The sequence below is a fragment of the Lithobates pipiens genome, unplaced genomic scaffold (assembly GCF_037356315.1).
Source record: "Lithobates pipiens isolate NorthernLeopardFrog02 unplaced genomic scaffold, aLitPip1_a1.2 Scaffold_30, whole genome shotgun sequence".
NCBI classification, from domain to species: domain Eukaryota; kingdom Metazoa; phylum Chordata; class Amphibia; order Anura; family Ranidae; genus Lithobates; species Lithobates pipiens.
In genome coordinates, this window is record NW_027507791.1 from 153,392,299 (window position 1) to 153,410,824 (window position 18,526).

At 46.4% G+C, this 18,526-nt stretch overlaps 19 pseudogenes; all 19 read right to left on the reverse strand.

Moving 5' to 3' along the window:
• Positions 1–2,802: 2,802 nt before the first annotated feature.
• LOC143954994 (5S ribosomal RNA) lies at positions 2,803–2,921 on the reverse strand (annotated as a pseudogene).
• Positions 2,922–3,026: 105 nt separating this feature from the next.
• On the reverse strand, positions 3,027–3,145 carry LOC143948816 (5S ribosomal RNA; annotated as a pseudogene).
• Positions 3,146–3,248: 103 nt separating this feature from the next.
• On the reverse strand, positions 3,249–3,367 carry LOC143948528 (5S ribosomal RNA; annotated as a pseudogene).
• A 99-nt stretch (positions 3,368–3,466) lies between these two features.
• Positions 3,467–3,585, reverse strand: LOC143946382 (5S ribosomal RNA; annotated as a pseudogene).
• Positions 3,586–3,684: 99 nt separating this feature from the next.
• On the reverse strand, positions 3,685–3,803 carry LOC143948218 (5S ribosomal RNA; annotated as a pseudogene).
• An 8,657-nt stretch (positions 3,804–12,460) lies between these two features.
• Positions 12,461–12,569, reverse strand: LOC143947898 (5S ribosomal RNA; annotated as a pseudogene).
• A 105-nt stretch (positions 12,570–12,674) lies between these two features.
• Positions 12,675–12,793, reverse strand: LOC143945754 (5S ribosomal RNA; annotated as a pseudogene).
• A 102-nt stretch (positions 12,794–12,895) lies between these two features.
• On the reverse strand, positions 12,896–13,009 carry LOC143949653 (5S ribosomal RNA; annotated as a pseudogene).
• Positions 13,010–13,114: 105 nt separating this feature from the next.
• On the reverse strand, positions 13,115–13,223 carry LOC143948238 (5S ribosomal RNA; annotated as a pseudogene).
• Positions 13,224–13,328: 105 nt separating this feature from the next.
• LOC143949182 (5S ribosomal RNA) lies at positions 13,329–13,437 on the reverse strand (annotated as a pseudogene).
• Positions 13,438–13,967: 530 nt separating this feature from the next.
• On the reverse strand, positions 13,968–14,086 carry LOC143949254 (5S ribosomal RNA; annotated as a pseudogene).
• A 107-nt stretch (positions 14,087–14,193) lies between these two features.
• Positions 14,194–14,312, reverse strand: LOC143949278 (5S ribosomal RNA; annotated as a pseudogene).
• A 106-nt stretch (positions 14,313–14,418) lies between these two features.
• LOC143947639 (5S ribosomal RNA) lies at positions 14,419–14,537 on the reverse strand (annotated as a pseudogene).
• A 749-nt stretch (positions 14,538–15,286) lies between these two features.
• LOC143948654 (5S ribosomal RNA) lies at positions 15,287–15,405 on the reverse strand (annotated as a pseudogene).
• A 314-nt stretch (positions 15,406–15,719) lies between these two features.
• LOC143948830 (5S ribosomal RNA) lies at positions 15,720–15,838 on the reverse strand (annotated as a pseudogene).
• A 103-nt stretch (positions 15,839–15,941) lies between these two features.
• LOC143949819 (5S ribosomal RNA) lies at positions 15,942–16,059 on the reverse strand (annotated as a pseudogene).
• A 329-nt stretch (positions 16,060–16,388) lies between these two features.
• LOC143947750 (5S ribosomal RNA) lies at positions 16,389–16,507 on the reverse strand (annotated as a pseudogene).
• A 346-nt stretch (positions 16,508–16,853) lies between these two features.
• LOC143948655 (5S ribosomal RNA) lies at positions 16,854–16,972 on the reverse strand (annotated as a pseudogene).
• A 105-nt stretch (positions 16,973–17,077) lies between these two features.
• Positions 17,078–17,196, reverse strand: LOC143949925 (5S ribosomal RNA; annotated as a pseudogene).
• Positions 17,197–18,526: the final 1,330 nt, after the last annotated feature.

Genomic DNA, 18,526 nt, shown 5'->3' on the forward strand with positions numbered 1-18,526 from the left:
GGATCTTTGCACAAGTCACTTTTTTTCTTTTTTGTGTGTGCAGGACTTTTATCAATTGTCACTTTTATACATATTTATAAATTTGCATATTTATTTATCTACGGATTTGACCAGATTATTAATTTTTTGGATTATGTACACTTATTCAATTATATATGAATTTTTGTAGAAGTATATGTACACAAATTGCTTATTGATAGTAACACGAGAATATATTAATTTTAGTCATGGGTAGTTAGTAATATATAAAATATTAATTTATGTATATATTTTTTTTTTTTTGTCACATCTTTATAAATGTATTTATGGTAATTTAAACATTCGTAAATTGAGTCATGTCAAAATAGGAATATTATTATATATTTTCTAATTTAAAGGTACAGCGCCAAGTCTACCTTCCTCTCTTATTTTTGATTTAGTAGATGTCCCACACTATATAAGTCCACCTGGAAGTTGGCCTTGTGTAGTGTGTTCCGGCGTGCTGAGAGAGAGAGAGAGAAAGAGAGAGAGAGAGAGAGACAGACAGACAGTGTCATTTCAGTTGTTAGAGTAGGCAGACGGGTCAGTTAGCTGCAGTGTATTTAGTATATATATGCATCCCAGGTATTGTGTCTATATATATATATATATATATATATATATATATATATATATATATATATATATATAGATACATACACATTGTATTCAGTTTAGCTAGATCCATTCCTGTTATTCTCTTCCTAATATACTTACAGGCAGGCAACTGCAGTATTTTCAGTCAGTGTACTGTATCCTGTGCATAGTGTGCAACTAAAGCTAACTGCAGACAATTGCTGGTGTTCTCTTCCTAATAATTCCACAGGCAGGCAGTTTATTCAGCTAGCTGCAGTATATTAGTGTACTATATACTGGGCACAGTGTGCAGCTAAAGCTCACTGCAGACAATTCCTGTTGTTTTCTTCCTAATAATACTACAGGCAGGCAGGTGATTCAGTTAGCTGCAGTATATATAGATACATCCCAGCTTTGTGCAGATACATCTCACGGCAGGCCATTCCTTGTGTATCTATTCCAATACATCAAAGACAGTATGTCTGGAAGGCCAAGAAGAGGCAGACAGTCACAGGCCAATAAAAGAGGGCAAGCAGGCTCTGTGTGTAGAGGCAACAGTGCTGGTTGTGGACATGGTGCATCCTCATCAGCACGTTGCCGTGGGGAGTGCTCGTCCTTTTTCTCGGCAGCTGGCCATGTTGAGCCACAACATGCCGAAGAGTTGTTAGAGTGGATGACCAAGCTGTCCTCATCCTCCTCATCCTTTGTCACCCAGGCTACCTTGCCTGCCAATGCAAGTGCCAAAGCGGCCTATTCCTTGGACTCAAGGTCATCATCAGTTACTCCTTCCCTAACCCCACCGGAGGAGTTCCCCCAAACTGTTCGACCACAGTGTCGGGTACATGCTGCAGGAGGATGCGCAGCATTTTGAAGGCTCCGACGATGGTACCCAGCTTGAGGAAGGCAGTAATGTGAGCCCAGAGAGAGGGGTTGCCCAAGAAGGATGACAAACTGGCAGTCATGTTCCTCCAGCTGCAGCATACTGCCAGGTTTGCTGGTGATGAGGAGGGAGGGGATGATGAGCTCACTGACTCTATGTGGGTGCCTGATAGGAGAGAGAAGGAGGAGGAGGCACATCTCCAAAGAGGCAAAATGCCCTCCAGGGGCCAGTTTAAGGGCAGCCAACTGACTGCATCACACCGTAGAACTCCGCAAGTGCAGGACGCTGGTGACTCCACACATTATTCCAAAAGTTCTTCTGTGTGGGCCTTTTTTGGGACTGCAGCAGATTGCACCGTTGCTATTTGCAACATATGTCTGAAGCGTATCATGCGTGGACTAAGCAGAAAGCGATTGGGCACCACATGCTTAATCAGACATAAGTCGAGCTCCCATGCAGCCCGTTGGCAACACTACCTAAAAGACCCACACCAAAGAACAAGGCGGACCTCTCCTTGCTCCTCTTCATCAGCCGAGATCTCTAACCCCACTATACCTTCAGCCCTCTCAGAAACCTGCACTGAGAGGAATGAAGGTGTAGAATTAGGTGTTCCACTGCGAAGTACTTGCGGGCAATCTGCTATCGGTACACCAACATCCGATTGTACCAGGCAGATTTCCCTACCCCAGTTGCTCCAATGGCAAAAGAAATCTCAATCCCAGCCATCCACATTCCCAGCGGTTGATTGCTAGCTTGGCTTAATTACTAGCACTTCAACTGCTGCCTTTTCAGTTGGTAGACTCTGCCCCCTTTCGTGAGTTTGTGGAATGTGCGGTACCTCAGTGGCAGGTTCCCAAATGGCACTTTTTTTACATGCAATTTCCATGCCTCGCTGGAAAGGGTGGTCAGCGGTAAGTCTCTCTCCCATCCAGGTACTAATCATGCCCGACCTTGCTTAGCCTCCAAGATCAAATGAGATTGGGTGCTTTCAGGGTGATGTGGCCATAGTCAATCTATTTGCACACCCTCAGCCCTCTTGACATATGCCAAGATGGTCACCTTGGGAAACAAGCGGAAAAAAAATGTCAACGGCAAAAAAAAAAAAAAAAAAAGAGTCTTACGGCACCTGGTATACCCAAGCGGTCTCCCATCCAGGTACTAACCAGGTCCGATCCTGCTTAGCCTCCAAGGGCAGACACTTTCAGGGTAATGTGGCCATAAGAAATCTCTTTGGGCACCCTGAACCCTCTTCACAAATGCCAAGATGGTCACCTTGGGAAACGAGTGAAAAAAAAAACAGGTCAACGCCAAAAAAAAAAAAACAAAGATGCCTACGGCACCTGGTATTCCCAGGAGGTCTCCCATCCAGGTACTAACCAGACCCAACCCTGCTCAGCCTCCGAGATCAGACGAGATCAGGCGCTATCAGGGTGATGTGGCCATAGGCAATCTCTTTGGGCACCCTCAACCCTCTTGACAAAAGCCAAGATGGTAACCTTGGGAAACGAGCGTAAAAAAAACAGGTCGTCGACACCAACAACATATAAAAAAAAGCCTACGACACCTGATATTCCCAGGCGGTCTCCCATCCAGGTACTAACCAGGCCCAACCCTGCTTAACATCCGAGATGAAACAAGATGGGGCGCATTCAGGGTGATGTGGCCATATGCGATCTCCCTGGCCACTCTCAACCCTCTTGACAAATGCCAAGGTTGTCACCTTGGCAAACAAGAAGAAAAATAAACAGGTCGTCGACACCAACAACATAAAAAAAGCCTACGGCACCTGGTATTCCCAGGCGGTCTCCAATCCAGGTACTAACCAGACCCGACCCTGCTTAGCCTCCAAGATCAGACAAGATCGGGCGCATTCACGGTGATGTGGACGTAGGCAATCTCTTTGGGCACTCTCAACCCTCTTGCAAAATGCCATGGTGGTCACTTTGGGAAACCGCGACAAAAAAAGGTTGACACCAACAACAAAAAAAAAAAAATCTACGGCACCTGGTATTCCCAGATGATCTCCCATCCAGGTACTAACCAAGCCCGACCCTGCTTAGCCTCCAAGATCAGACGAGATTGGGCGCATTCAGGGTGATGTGGCTGTAGGCGATCTCTTGGGGCACTCTCAACCCTCTTGACAAATGCCATGGTGGTCACTTTGGGAAACAAGCGTCAGAAAAACAGGTTGATGCCAACAACATAAAAACAGCCCAAAGCACCTGGTATTGCCAGGCAGTCTCCCATTCAGTTACTAACCAGGCCCGACCCTGTTTAGCCTCCGAGATCAGACAAGATCGGGCGCATTCAGGGTGATGTGGCCGTAGGCGATCTCTTCGGGAACTCTCGACCCTCTTGACAAACACCAAGATGGTCATCTTGGGAAACAAGCGGAAAAATAAATAGGTCGTCAACGCCAACAACATTAAAAAAAAGCCTTCGGCACCTGGAATTCCCAGACGGTCTCCCATCCAGATACTAACCAGGCCCGACCCTGCTTAGCATCCGAGATCAGTCCCAAGGAACCCAGTGCCCCTTCTCATGGGTCTTAAGGTGGGCAACACCGCAGCCACCTTGATCAATAATGTTCTAATTATTTAGACAAGGTAGACCGGTGGCTGCAGCTGAGCTCAGCCCACACAACTCACCTCTCGGCTATCCCCTCTCCATCCTCCCAGCAGGCCGAAGAGCCCCTCCATACCAAGGGCTCCGGTGCATGTAGCAACCGGACCGCTCCCCAGAAGCGCCAGGTGTTACAGCAAGCCAGGACCACCACAACCGGACCACCTCACAGCTAACCGGGGCCACCGCAACCAGGTAAGCTCGCACCCCCTCCCCTTCCCCCCCTACCGATTCAATCCAGGGGCTGTGCCCGACCACCTCCAGGGGTCAGGAAGGAATTTTTTTCCCCCACTGGTGCAATTGGCTGGCACTGCCAGGGTTTTTTTTGCCTTCCTCTGGATCAACAGGAGGGCCGTAGGTTTAGCATACCCCTATCACACCCTCCGTGTTTACTTCCCACCATCTTTAGGACTACCATTCCGCCTCACCAACAGGTCCTATTCTGGGATCCTTGCCTCAAGCAAAGGTAGCTGAAATAGCCAGCAACTCACGACCCAAATACAAAAACTCCCTCTGCACAGGCGTCCCAAGATCAACTTGCGCGCTTACTAATAGCCATAGCATGGCAGTAAGTCTGATACCTAGCCCATCCTCAAGGTTATAACCCTGATCAGGATCATCATCTTAGACCCTCTAGTACTATCAACCTCATCTGGGAACAGAGGGGCGCCAGACTGAGTGCAGTATAAATCATATATTTAATAAAAACAAGTTGTAACTCACAGGTTAAATTAGATGAGTTCAGTATGTGGTGAAAATCGCCAGTCCTGGAGTCTCATAAAAGTCTTCCCTTTGCAGCCTGGGGCACTGGTGTGATCTTACAGGGATCCAGAGAATGCTGAGAACCAGGAGGCAGGAAACAAGAAGCAGCTGGTCGTGACTTCACAGGAACAGGAAATGTGATTATTCAGTGGCAAGGAATGGTAATGCATTTCGAAGCTACAGCTTCTTCATCAGACCATGATTGGCTGGCAAACCTGGCAGTCTTATATTACAGAGGAAATAGAAACAGAGAGATCTGATGGGCTGGCCAGCCCATCAATCAAATACACAGATTCAAAGAGGTAGATGGCTGGAGACTGAAGTGAATGTAAATATGAGTAAGAAGCTTGCTGATTAATAGTGGAAGATAAGTTTATAACGTTTGCAGAAATCGATCAGTTCACTAATTGATTAAATACATAAATATAAAATGTATAAATATACCTCAAATTTAAAATGAATACATTTTTATAAGTAAATTAACAAAAAAATAAATTAAGAAAATTATTAGCAATTTGGAAATCAATTGATTATTATAAATTATAATGAATTAATAAAATGGTGAGAATGGAGGAAAGAGAGGACTCTATGCTAGGTATAATATTAAGGTTCTAAGTTATATCATGACCAAAAATACTTCTCAAAAGGATAAAATTGAATCTTCAGATAATAAATGGTTAATGTATAATGCTGGTGATACCCACTGTGTATATATGTGTGCACACATATAGTCATACATATACACACACAAATACAATAACAGCTCATACATACCCACATACCTGCACGTATGTGCAATTGTAAACATGTATATGTGCAACAAACGCATGTATATACGTGAGTATATACAAACATCTTTCTGTCCCAATACTCTCTAGAGGGAACATAATATTGTATAAAAAAAGGGGGAAAAAAATGAGAGGAAAAAGGGGGTGGTAAAAACAAAAATAAAAACAAAAAGGGGGGTGGTAAAGAAAAAAAAAAAGGTGCCAAATTTGTGTTTGTTGCCCAAATGAGCTATTTAGTGGATAAAACTGGGTGTCCATTCACCAGTAACCAGGCAACCCACTGGGGCATGACCAGGGGGAAAAAATCACACCAGCACCTGATTAAATAACAGTGCTGATCTCGATCTCCTCGTTCATTCCTCTAGGCGACATAGTATCCAAAGTGAAAATCCAATATGTTTCCTGATGACACAGTCTTTTGAAACGTTCTGCTGGGTGAAATTTATCTGGAATCGGAACATGGTCAAAAATCCTTTGCTCATAAAGGTAAGACATACACATTCAACGCCTTCCATAACTGTTCTTCCATGTTTGTGGTTTACTGTCTAGCTTGCCCTTGTGGCATGCTATATGTGGGCCGTACAATCAGAGCCCTTAGAGCCAGATTTGGGGAACATCGCAGATTTGTCGATGCTGGTCTCCCTAAACACAGTGTCCCCCGCCACTTTCTAGAATATCATAAACAATCATCCAAGGATCTAAAAGTTTGGGTCCTTGAATCAATTCCAGATAAATTTCCCCCAGCAGAATGTTTCAAAAGACTGTGTCGTCAGGAAAGATATTGGATTTTCACTTTGGATACTATGTCGCCTAGAGGAATGAACGAGGAGATCGAGATCAGCACTGTTATTTAATCAGGTGCTGGTGTGATTTTTTTCCCCTGGTCATGCCTCAGTGGGTTGCCTGGTTACTGGTGAATGGACACCCAGTTTTATCCACTAAATAGCTCATTTGGGCAACAAACACAAATTTGGCACTTTTTTTTTTTTTTACCACCCCCTTTTTGTTTTTGTTTTTACAACCCCCTTTTTCCTCTCCTTTTTTTTTTTTCTTTTTTCTTCCCCTTTTTTATACAATATTATGTTCCCTCTAGAGAGTATTGGGACAGAAAGATGTTTGTATATACTCACGTATATACATGAGTTTGTTGCACATATACATGTTTACATTTTTTTGATTTCCAAATTGCTAATAATTTTCTTAATTCATTTTTTAGTTAATTTACTTATAAAAATGTATTCATTTTAAATTTGAGGTATATTTATACATTTTATATTTATGTATTTAATCAATTAGTGAATTGATTGATTTCTGCAAACGTTATAAACTTATCTTCCACTATTAATCAGCAAGCTTCTTACTCATATTTACATTCACTTCGGTCTCCAGCCATCTACCTCTTTGAATCTGTGTATTTGATTGATGGGCTGGCCAGCCCATCAGATCTCTCTGTTTCTATTTCCTCTATAATATAAGACTGTCAGGTTTGCCAGCCAATCATGGTCTGATGAAGAAGCTGTAGTTTCGAAATGCATTACCATTCCTTGCCACTGAATAATCACATTTCCTGTTCCTGTGAAGTCACGACCAGCTGCTTCTTGTTTCCTGTCTTATGGTTCTCAGCATTCTCTGGATCCCTGTAAGATCACACCAGTGCCCCAGGCTGCAAAGGGAAGACTTTTATAAGACTCCAGGACTGGCGATTTTCACCACATACTGAACTCATCTAATTTAACCTGTGAGTTACTACTTGTTTTTATTAAATATATGATTTATACTGCACTCAATCTGGCGCCCCTCTGTTCCCATTTCTACACAGAGCTCATTGCTTCACTCTAAGGCTGGGTTCACACCGCTGCGGGTGGGAGACCCGGATGTGATTCGCACCGCACTGCAGTGCAAATCACATCCGATCTCTGTAGCGATGCGAGTTCAGCCATACAGATAGTATGGCTGAATTCGCATCGCACCCGCTGCAAACTCGCACGGGACCCTTTTTTTGGTCCGCAGCAGAATCGGATCGCATGGGTGTTCACACCATGCGATGCGATTCCTGTCCGAGTTTGCAGATCGCACTGCGATATGCGGACTGATCTGGGGGTGTCATTAAGATTTCATTGACACTCCCAGCAGTCCGCATAGGGCAGTGTGAACTGCCGGCGGGAGGCATGCGATGCGGGAAAACGACGCGGATTCGCGGCGTTCCTGCATCGCTACGGTGTGAACCTAGCCTAAGGGAGCTGCCTCCAGGTGCTAATCATACAAGATCTCGGATCATTTATGGACATTATGTTTTAACCACTTCAATACCAGGCACTTAAACACCTTCCTGCCCAGACCAATTTTGAGCTTTCAGCGCTGTCGCACTTTGAATGACAATTGCGCGATCATGCTACACTGTACCCAAATGAAATTTTTATCATTTTTTTTCCACAAATAGAGCTTTCTTTTGGTGGTATTTGATCACCTCTGCGGTTTTTATTTTTTGCTAAACAAATAAAAAAATACCGAAAATTTTATTAAAAAAAATGTTTTTTTTGTTTCAGTTTCAAAACTTTGCAAATAAGTAAGTTTTCTCCTTCACTGATGGGCACTGATGGGGTTACACTGATAGGCAATGATAAGGAGGCACTGATGGGCACCGATGAGGTGGCACCAATGAAGTGGCACTGATGAGGTGGCATTGATGGACACCGATATGTGGCACTGATAGGTGGCACTGATGGGTGGCACTGATGGGCGACACGGGTGGGCACTGATAGGTGGCACAAATTGGCACTGATAGCTGGCACGGATTGGCATGGATGGGCATGGATAGGTGGCACAGGTGGGCATGGGTAGGCGGCACAGGTGGGCATGGGTAGGCGGCACAGGTGGGCATGGATGGGCACTGATAGGTGGCATGGATGGGCACTGATAGGCGGCATTGTATTATAATATATTGTACTAATGGATGCCAATCAGTGCCAATCAATGCATGCCAATCAGTGATGCCCATTGTGGGCACTGATTGGCATCCATTATGGGCACTGATTGGCATCCATTGTGGCACTGACTGGAATCCCTGGTGGTCTAGGGTGGCATACCTTGTCCTGGGCATCCCTGGTGGTCTGGTGGCATCCCTGGTGGTCCAGTGTGGGCATCCTCGGGGGGGCTGTGCTGATAATCGATCAGCACAGACCCCCCTTGCAGAGGAGCAGCCGATCGGCTCTCCTCTACTCGTCTGACAGACGTGAGTGAGGAAAAGCCGATCACCGGCTTTTCCTATTTACACTGTGATCAGCCGTGATTGGACACGGCTGATCACGTGGTAAAGAGTCTCCGTCGGAGACTCTTTACCGAGATCGTAGTTGCCGGGTGTCAGACTGACACCCCGCAACAACGATCGCCGCGACGTGCGCCCCCGGGGGCGCGCAGCGGCTCATAATCCTGATCACGTCATATGACGTCCGGTCAGGATTATGCAACCACTTTGCCACCGTCTATTTGTTATAGGGCGGGTGGCAAGGGGTTAACAAATGTTTTAATATTATGTGTGCTTATTCACACAATTTTATGTATACCTATATTCCAGTTGCTATATAATTTTATGTTATCACCATATCTAGCGCCACTGTTCACCCCTGTTTTTACTATCAACCTCATCCATGGAACATGTGCCACTTAAAATACTCAGCAGAAGTTCTCCACAGACTAAAGAATACTAACACAACATTGCCATCTTCCATACAAAAAATCCTTCAAAAAGAACAACTACTAAACACCGGACGACAAGCAACCATCAAACACCAGAAGATATCTACTCAACCACAACAATTAGCATGTGCCTTGATTAACGCCAGGTCCGGAGTAAAACACAGACTGGAAGTACACGACTTCATCACCAAGAACAACTTAGATTGCCTCTTCATCACCGAAAGCTGGCTAACCCCTGACTGCAACACCATCCTCACCGAATTGGTGCCGAAGAACTATAGGATCCTAACCGAACACCGGATAGGGAAAAAAGGAGGAGGCCAAGCAGTGATCTTTAAATCTCACCTGGTGCTCACCAAACCATCTTCACAGAACCCAGTGCCTTTTATGGAGACCTTGACTCTACATCTTCAATCAACACCCCATGACACCACTCATATTCTACTATGCTACAGACTGGACCTAAGTCCAATCTTCTTTCACCCCTCACGGAGTTCATTGCAAGACACACCCTAAAATTCAAAAATGTCCTTGCACTTGGAGATTTTAACCTCTGGGCAAACGAGCCCCAAGACCCTATCGCGACCGCCTGCATCAATCAACTGGAAGAACTGGGTCTCCAGCAACTGATAAAGACTCCCACACATGGGTCAAGACATACCCTGGACCTCCTCTTTAAACAAAACATTGACATCAACATACTCGACAACATGACATTGCCATGGATGGACCACTACACCATAAAATTCAAAAGCTCCTACAACATCACCCACGAAAAAAAACGGAAACCTGCAACAACGCATTGGACCAGATCGCAGAAAAAACTGTATTCTGAATCCTTCAAAACCACTTTATCCAATAAGAAAACTACAATGAACTTAAGCCACTCTGCAGAGCAAACACTCAGAACAATCGGCAGACTTGGTAGCCCCAAAACGCAGGACTCTCATCAGGAAAAAAAAACTCGGATGATTTAATGGCTCCCTCTCTCTACTAAAGCAAGAACGCAGAAGAGCTGAAAGAACTTGGAGAAGAAATCCCACGAGGAAAACTACCCAAACTACAAAGGACTCATGGAGAATTATCACAAAGCAATCTTCAAAGCTAAAAAGAATAATTTCTCATATACGATTTCAACGGCCTTAAACCACCCTCGGGAACTGTTTAAAATAGTCACTCAATCAATGAACCTGGTATGCCTAGAGCCCCCAGCAAACGAAATCCAGGATTACTGCAACAAACTGTCAGATTTTTTCATCGATAAAGTCGAAACCATCAGGAAAACAATTTTTCAGAAGAGAACAGCAAACCTCAGCTATCAAAAACAAAAAAAATGATGTCTACACCAACATCCCGCAACCGCCGAAGTTTCTACTGAACCCAATTACCGCGGACACCACTAAAAGCATCATCAATAAACTTTGTGATAGTACATCACCAATTGACATCATCCCCACAAAACTACTGAAAGAATGTCCCGACATTGTGGCTCCTGCTATAACACAGCTCATAAACCGATCATTCCAAGAAGGGATTGTTCCTGGCACCTTCAAACAAGGCATCGCCAAACCCCTGCTAAAGAAACCTAACCTCGACCCTCAGGACCCAAACAACCGTAGGCCAATTACAAGCCTTAACACCATTTCCAAGATCATGGAGAAAGCTGTAGTACAACAGTTACAACTCCACCTGGATACACACAAACTCTTGGACCCGCTGCAATCAGGATTCCGCCCGGGCTATGGAACAGAAAAAGCCCTCCTCAAGATATGGGACGTCGCCCTCGAAGCAGTGGATGATGGAGAGCCATGTCTCCTGGTACTGTTAGACCTCAGCGCAGAATTTGATACAGACCACACTACTCTACTCGTCCGCCTTTCAGAAGTAGCAGGAGTCACAGGCTCAGATCTCCAGTGGTTCACGTCCTTCCTAGGAAATCGTTCACAGACAGTGAGACTAGAAGAATTCTTCTCTGAACAACGGGCAGTCGCTTGCGGAGTCCCTCAAGGATCACCCTTGTCACCAGTCCTCTTCAACATTTACATCCGCCCACGCCTCCAAATTATCAGATGTTCAGACCTCTGCTTCCACTCGTATGCTGACGACACGCAACTTTATTTACGTATCACTGGACAAAGAGTTCACCAACAACAACTAGAAAATTGCCTTAATCTAATAGAAGACTGGATGACCACCAACTCCCTCAAACTCAACGAATCAAAGACAGAGCTTCTTATCCTACACCCAAACCATAATTCCTTAAACAAAACCTCCTGGTCACCACCCACCATCTTTGGGCAGACCATCTCCCCAAAGACCAATGGACCATCCATTGACCAATGGAAGGTCAATGGATGCACAAATAGGAGCAGTAGTCAGTGGTTCTCACCATCTGCTACGCAGACTTATCCCTTTTATCCCTAAGAATGACAAAGCAGTGGTAGTTGGAACAATCAATAATTCACGACTGGTCTACGCAAACTCGCTTTACATAGGATTACCACAATATCAACTTGCGCAATTCCAACTTATCCAAAACACGGCGGCAAGGCTGATAACGGGAAAAAAAACCTGGGAATCAATCTCTCCTTCCCTGAGGAGCCTACATTGGCTAACCGTAAAGAATCAGATCACATTCAAGACCCTGTGCCTCACCCACAAATGCGTGCATAGAGACGTTTTTCAATACCTAATTGAGAAAATAAATCATTACACACCAAGCCGCAGTCTTCGATCAGCTAACAAAAACCTCCTCCTCGTGCCCAAATCCTGGTACAAATCGAAGGGGGATCGGAGATTTTCGCTGTCCAAGGACCTCGGTTATGGAACGCTCTACCAACCAACATCCGCCTGGAAGGAAACCACCTGGCCTTTAGGAAAAAACTCAAGACCTTCCTCTTCTAGATGTTGGACAACCAAGCTCTTCACAGCGCCTTGAGGCGATTCAGTGCGCTATACAAATACTTCATTCATTCATGAGATCAGCCGCATTGAGAGTCATGTGGCCATAGGCGATCTCTCTGGCCACTATCAACCCTCTTGACAAATGCCAAGATGGTCACCTTGGCAAACAAGCAGAAAAATAAACAGGTCGTCAACGTCAACAACATATAAAAAAAGCCTACGACACCTGGTATTCCCAAGCGGTTTCCCATCCAGGTACTTACCAGGCCCGACCCTGCTTAGCATCCGAGATCGGGCGCATTCAGGGTGATGTGGACGTAGGCGATCTCTCTATCCACTCTCAACCCTCTTGACAAACGCCAAGATGGTCACCTCGGCAAAGAAGCAGAAAAATAAACAGGTCGTCGACACCAATAACATTTAAAAAAAGGCTACGGCACCTGGTATTCCCAGGCGGTCTCCCATCCAGGTACTAACCAGGCCCGACCCTGCTTAGCATCTGAGATCAGATGACATCGGGTGCATTCAGAGTGATGTAGCCGTAGGCGATCTCTTTGGCCATTCTCAACCCTCTTGACAAACACCAAGATGGTCACCTCGGCAAACAAGCAAAAAAATAAACAGGTCATCAACGCCAACATGTAAAAAAAGCCTACGGCACCTGGTATTCCCAGGCGGTCTCCCATCCAAGTACTAAGCAGGCCCGACCCTGCTTAGCATCCGAGAAGAGATCTGGCGAATTCAGGGTGATGTGGCAGTAGGCGATCTCTCTGGCCACTCTCAACCCTGTTGACAAGCGCAAAGATGGTCACCTTGGCAAACAAGCAGAAAAATAAACAGGTCGTCGACGCCAACAACATATAAAAAAAGCCTACGGCACCTGGTATTCCCGGGCGGTCTCCCATCCAGGTACTAACCAGGCTCGACCCTGCTTATCAGACGAGATCGGGCGCATTCAGGGTGATGTGGCCGTAGGCGATCTCTCTATCCACTCTCAACCCTCTTGACAAACGCCAAGATGGTCACCTCGGCAAACAAGCAGAAAAATAAACAAGTCGTCGACGCCAACAACATTAAAAAAAAGCCTACGGCACCAGGTATTCTCAGGCGGTCTCCCATTAAGGTACTAACCAGGCCTGACCCTGCTTAGCTTCCAAGATTGGGCGCATTCAGAGTGATGTGGCCGTTGGCAATCTCTCTGGTTACTCTTAACCCTCTTGACAAACGCCAATATGGTCACCTCGACAAACAAGCAGAAAAATAAACAGGTCGTCGATGCTAACAACATTAAAGAAAATCTTACGGCACCTGGAATTCCCAGACAGTCTCTCATCCAGGCCCGACCCTGCTTAGCATCCGAGATCACATGAGATCGAGCTCATTCAGAGTAATGTGACCATAGGCGATCTCTCTGGCCCTCTCAACCCTCTTGACAAACGCCAAGATGGTCACCTCGGCAAACAAGCAGAAAAATAAACAGGTCGTCGACGCCAACAACATAAAAAAAGGTTACAGCACCTGGTATTCCCAGGCGGTCTCCCATCCAGGTGCTAACCAGGCCCGACCCTGCTTGGCATCCGAGATCGGATGCATTCAGGGTGATGTAGCTGTAGGCGATCTTTCTGGCCACTCTCAACCCTCTTGACAAACGCCAAGATGGTCACCTTGGCAAACAAGCAGAAAAATAAACAGGTTGTGGATGCCAAAAACATATAAAAAAAAGCCTATGGCACCTAGTATTCTCAGACGGTCTCCCATCCAGGTACTAACCAGGCCCGACCTTGCTTAGCATCTGAGACCAGACGAGATCAGGCACATTCAGGTTGATGGGGCCGTAGACAATCTCCCTGGCCACTCTCAACCCTCTTGACAAATGCCAAGATGGTCACCTCGGCAAACAAGCAGAAAAATAAACAGGTCGTCGATGCTAACAACATTAAAAAAAAAAGCCTATGGCACTTGGAATTCCCAGACGGTCTCCCAGCCAGGTATTAACCAGGCCCAACCCTGCTTAGCATCCGAGATCACACGAGATCAAGCTCATTCAGGGTAATGTGGCCATAGGTGATCTCTCTGGCCCTCTCAACCCTCTTGACAAATGCCAAGATGGTCACCTCAGCAAACAAGCAGAAAAATAAACAGGTCGTCGATGCCAACAACATATAAAAAAAAAGCTTACGGCACCTGGTATTCCCAGGCAGTCTCCCATCCAGGTACTAACCAGGCCCAACCCTGCTTAGCCACCAAGATCAGACGAGATCGGGCGAATTCAGGGTGATGTGGCAGTAGGTGATCTCTCTGGCCACTCTCAACCCTCTTGACAAACGCTAAGATGTTCACCTCGGCAAACAAGCAGAGAAATAAACAGTCAACGCCAACAACATTAAAAAAAAAAGCCTACGGCACCTGGTATTCCCGGGCGGTCTGCCATCCAGGTACTAACCAGGCCAGACCCTGCTTAGAAGACGAGATCGGGTGCATTCAGAGTGAACTGGCCATAGGCGATCTCACTGGCCACTCTCAACCCTCTTGACAAACGCCAATATGGTCATCTCGGCAAACAAGCAGAAAAATAAACAGGTTGTCGATGCCAAAAACATATAAAAAAAAAAGCACCTGGTATTCCCAGGCAGTCTCCCATCAAGGTACTAACCAGGGCCGACTCTGCTTAGCATCCGTGATTAGACAAGATCGGGTTCATTCAGGGTGATGTGGCCGTAGGCGATCTCTCTGTTCACGCCAAACCTCTTGACAAACGCCAAGATGGTCACCTCGGCAAACAAGCAGAAAAATAAACAGGTCGTCGACGCCAACATATAAAAAAAAGCTGACGACACCTGGTATTAATAGGCGGTCTGACCATCCAGGTACTAACCAGTCCCGACCCTGCTTAGCATCCGAGATCGGGCGTATTCAGGTTGATGTGGCCTTAGGCGATCTCTCTGCCGCTCTCATCCCTCTTGACAAATGCCAAGATGGTCACCTCGGCAAACAAGCAGAAAAATAAACAGGTCGTCGATGCCAACAACATATAAGAAAAAGCCTACGGCACCTAGTATTCTTAGGCGGTCTTCCATCCAGGTACTAACCAGGCCCGACCCTGCTTAGCATCCGAGATCAGACAAGATCGGGCGAATTCAGGGTGATGTGGCAGTAGGTGATCTCTCTGGCCACTCTCAACCCTCTTGACAGACGCCAAGATGTTCACCTCGGCAAAGAGGCATAAAAATAAACAGGTCGTCGATGCTAACAACATTTAAAAAAAGCCTACGGCACCTGGTATTCCCAGGCGGTCTCCCATCCAGGTACTAACCAGGACCGACCCTGCTTAGCAGACGAAATCGGGCGCATTCAGGGTGAAGTGGCTGTAGGCAATCTCCCTGGCCACTCTCAACCCTCTTGACAAAATGCCAAGATGGTCACCTCGGCAAACAAGCAGAAAAATAAACAGGTCGTCGACGCCAACAACATATAAAAAAAAGCACCTGGTATTCCCAGGAGGTCTCCCATCAAGGTACTAACCAGGGCCGACCCTGCTTAGCATCCGAGATTAGACGAGATCGGGCGCATTCAGGGTGATGTTGCCGTAGGTGATCTCTTTGGTCACTCTAAACCCTCTTGACAAACTCCAAGATGGTCACCTTGGCAAACAAGCAGAAAAATAAACAGGTCGTCGACGCCAACATATAAGAAAAAGCCTACGGCACCTAGTATTCTTAGGCGGTCTCCCATCCAGGTACTAACCAGGCTGAACTTGTTTAGCTTCCGAGACCAAACAAGATCAGGTGCATTCAGGGTGATGTGGCCATAGGCGATCTCCCTGGCCACTCTCAACCGTCTTGACACGCCAAGATGGTCACCTCGGCAAACAAGCAGAAAAATAAACAGGTCGTCGACGCCAACAACATATAAAAAAGTCTACGGCACCTGGTATTCCCAGGTGGTCTCCCATCCAGGTTCTAACCAGGCCCGATTCTGCTTAGCATCCGAGATCAGCCAAAATCGGGCACATTCAGGGTTATGTGGCCGTAGGCAATCTCTCTGGCCACTCTCAACCCTCTTGACAAAATGCCAAGATGGTCACCTCGGCAAACAAGCAGAAAAATAAACAGGTTGTCGACGCCAACAACATATAAATAATAAGCCTACGGCACCTGGTATTCCCAGGTGGTCTTCCATCCAGGTGCTAACCAGGCCCGACCCTGCTTAGCATCCGAGATCACACGAGATCGAGCTCATTCAGGGTGATGTGGCCATAGGTGATCTCTCTTGGCCCTTTCAACCCTCTTGACAAATGCCAAGATGGTCACCTCGGCAAACAAGCAGAAAAATAAACAGGTCGTCGACGCCAACAACATATAAGAAAAAGCCTATGGCACCTAGTATTCTCAGGTGGTCTCCTATCCAGGTACTAACCAGGACCGACCCTGCTTAACATCCCAGATCAGACTAGGCTTATATAGATGTAAATAAACAGGTCGTCGACGCCAACAACATATAAATAAAACCCTACGACACCTGGTATTCCCAGGCAGTTTCCCATCCAGGTACTAACCAGGCCCGACCCAGCTTAGCATCCAAGATCAGAGCTAACAACATATAAAAAAAGCCTACGGCACCTGGTATTCCCAGGCAGTCTCCCATCCAGGTACTAACCAGGCCCAACCTTGCTTAGCATCTGAGATTAGATGATATTGGGCGCATTCAGGGTGATGTGGCCATAGGTGATCTCTCTGGCCACTCTCAACCCTCTTGACAAACGCCAAGATGGTCACCTCGGCAAACAAGCAGAAAAATAAACAGTTCGTCAACGCCAACAACATAAAAAAAATGCCTACGTCACCTTGTATTCCCAGGCGCTCTCCCATCCAGGTTCTAACCAGGCCTGACCCTGCTTAGCATCCGAGATCAGACAAGACCGGGTGCATTCAGGGTGATGTGGCCGTAGGCGCTCTCTCTGGCCACTTTCAAGCCTCTTGACAAATGCAAAGATGGTCACCTCGGCAAACAAGCAGAAAAATAAACATGTAGTCAATGCCAACAACATATAAAAAAACTTGTGTGCCTCCAGCACAATATAAACCTGAAGATACCCCTTATTACTGGTGTTATGTAATAGAGGCATCTGCAGCATTTACAGTGGGTGTTGTGTGCCTTCAGCACAGTATACACCTGAAGCAACCCTTTATTACTGGTGTTATGTAATAGAAGCATCTGCTGCATTTACAGTGGGTGTTTTGTGCCTCCAGCACAATATACACCTGAAGCTACCATTTATTACCGGTGTTCTGTAGTACAGGCATCTGCAGCATTTACAGTGGGTGTTGGGTGCTTCCTGCACATTATACACCTGAAGCTACCCCTTATTGCTGGTGTTGTTCTGTTTCTGTAACACAGGCAGGCAGCTGCAGTAATTACAGTCGGTGTACTGTGTCATCTGCTCAGTGTGCACCTAAGACAGCCACAAGCCAATAAAAGAGGGCAAACAGGCTCTCTGTCTAGAGACAACAGTGCTGGTCGTGAACGCAGTGCATCGTCATCAGTACGTGGCCATGGGACACACTTGTCCTTATTTTCGGCAGCTGGACGTGTTGAGCCGCATCATGCCGAAGACTTGGTAGAGTGGATGACCAAGTCCTCCTCATTCTCCTCACCCTCTCACCCAAGCTCAGGGTGCTAGCAAAGCAGCTGCCAACGCGTCCTCTTGCATCGTTTCAATGTCATAAGTCACTCCTTCCATAGACCCACCATGTCCTCCTGAGTTCCCCCGAACTGTTTGAGCACAGTGTTGGGTACATGCTCCAGGAGGATGCCCAGCATTTTGAAGGCTCTGATGATGATGCACAGCAAGAGGAAGGCAGTAGCTTTAGCGCAGAGAGAGGGGATGCTCAAGAAGGACAGCAATCTGGCAGTCATGAAGATGGAGCGGATGATGAGGTCACTGACTCCACGTGGGTGCCTGGTAGGAGAGAGGGGGAGGAGGAGGAGGAGGCACATCTCCAACGAGGCAGGATGGCCTCCGGGGGCCAGCTTAAGGGCAGCACACCGACTGAATCATACCACAGAGCTCCACCTTTGCAGAGCACTACCTCTGCGCGTTATTCCAAAAGTTCTTTGGTGTGGGCCTTTTTTGAGACGAGTGCATCAGATCGCACCACTGCTATTTGCAACATATGTCTCAAGCGTATCTCACGTGGCCAAAACATCAGCCGCTTGGGCACCACATGCTTGACTAGACATATGTTGACCTGCCAAGCAGCTCGTTGGCAAGCATACCTTA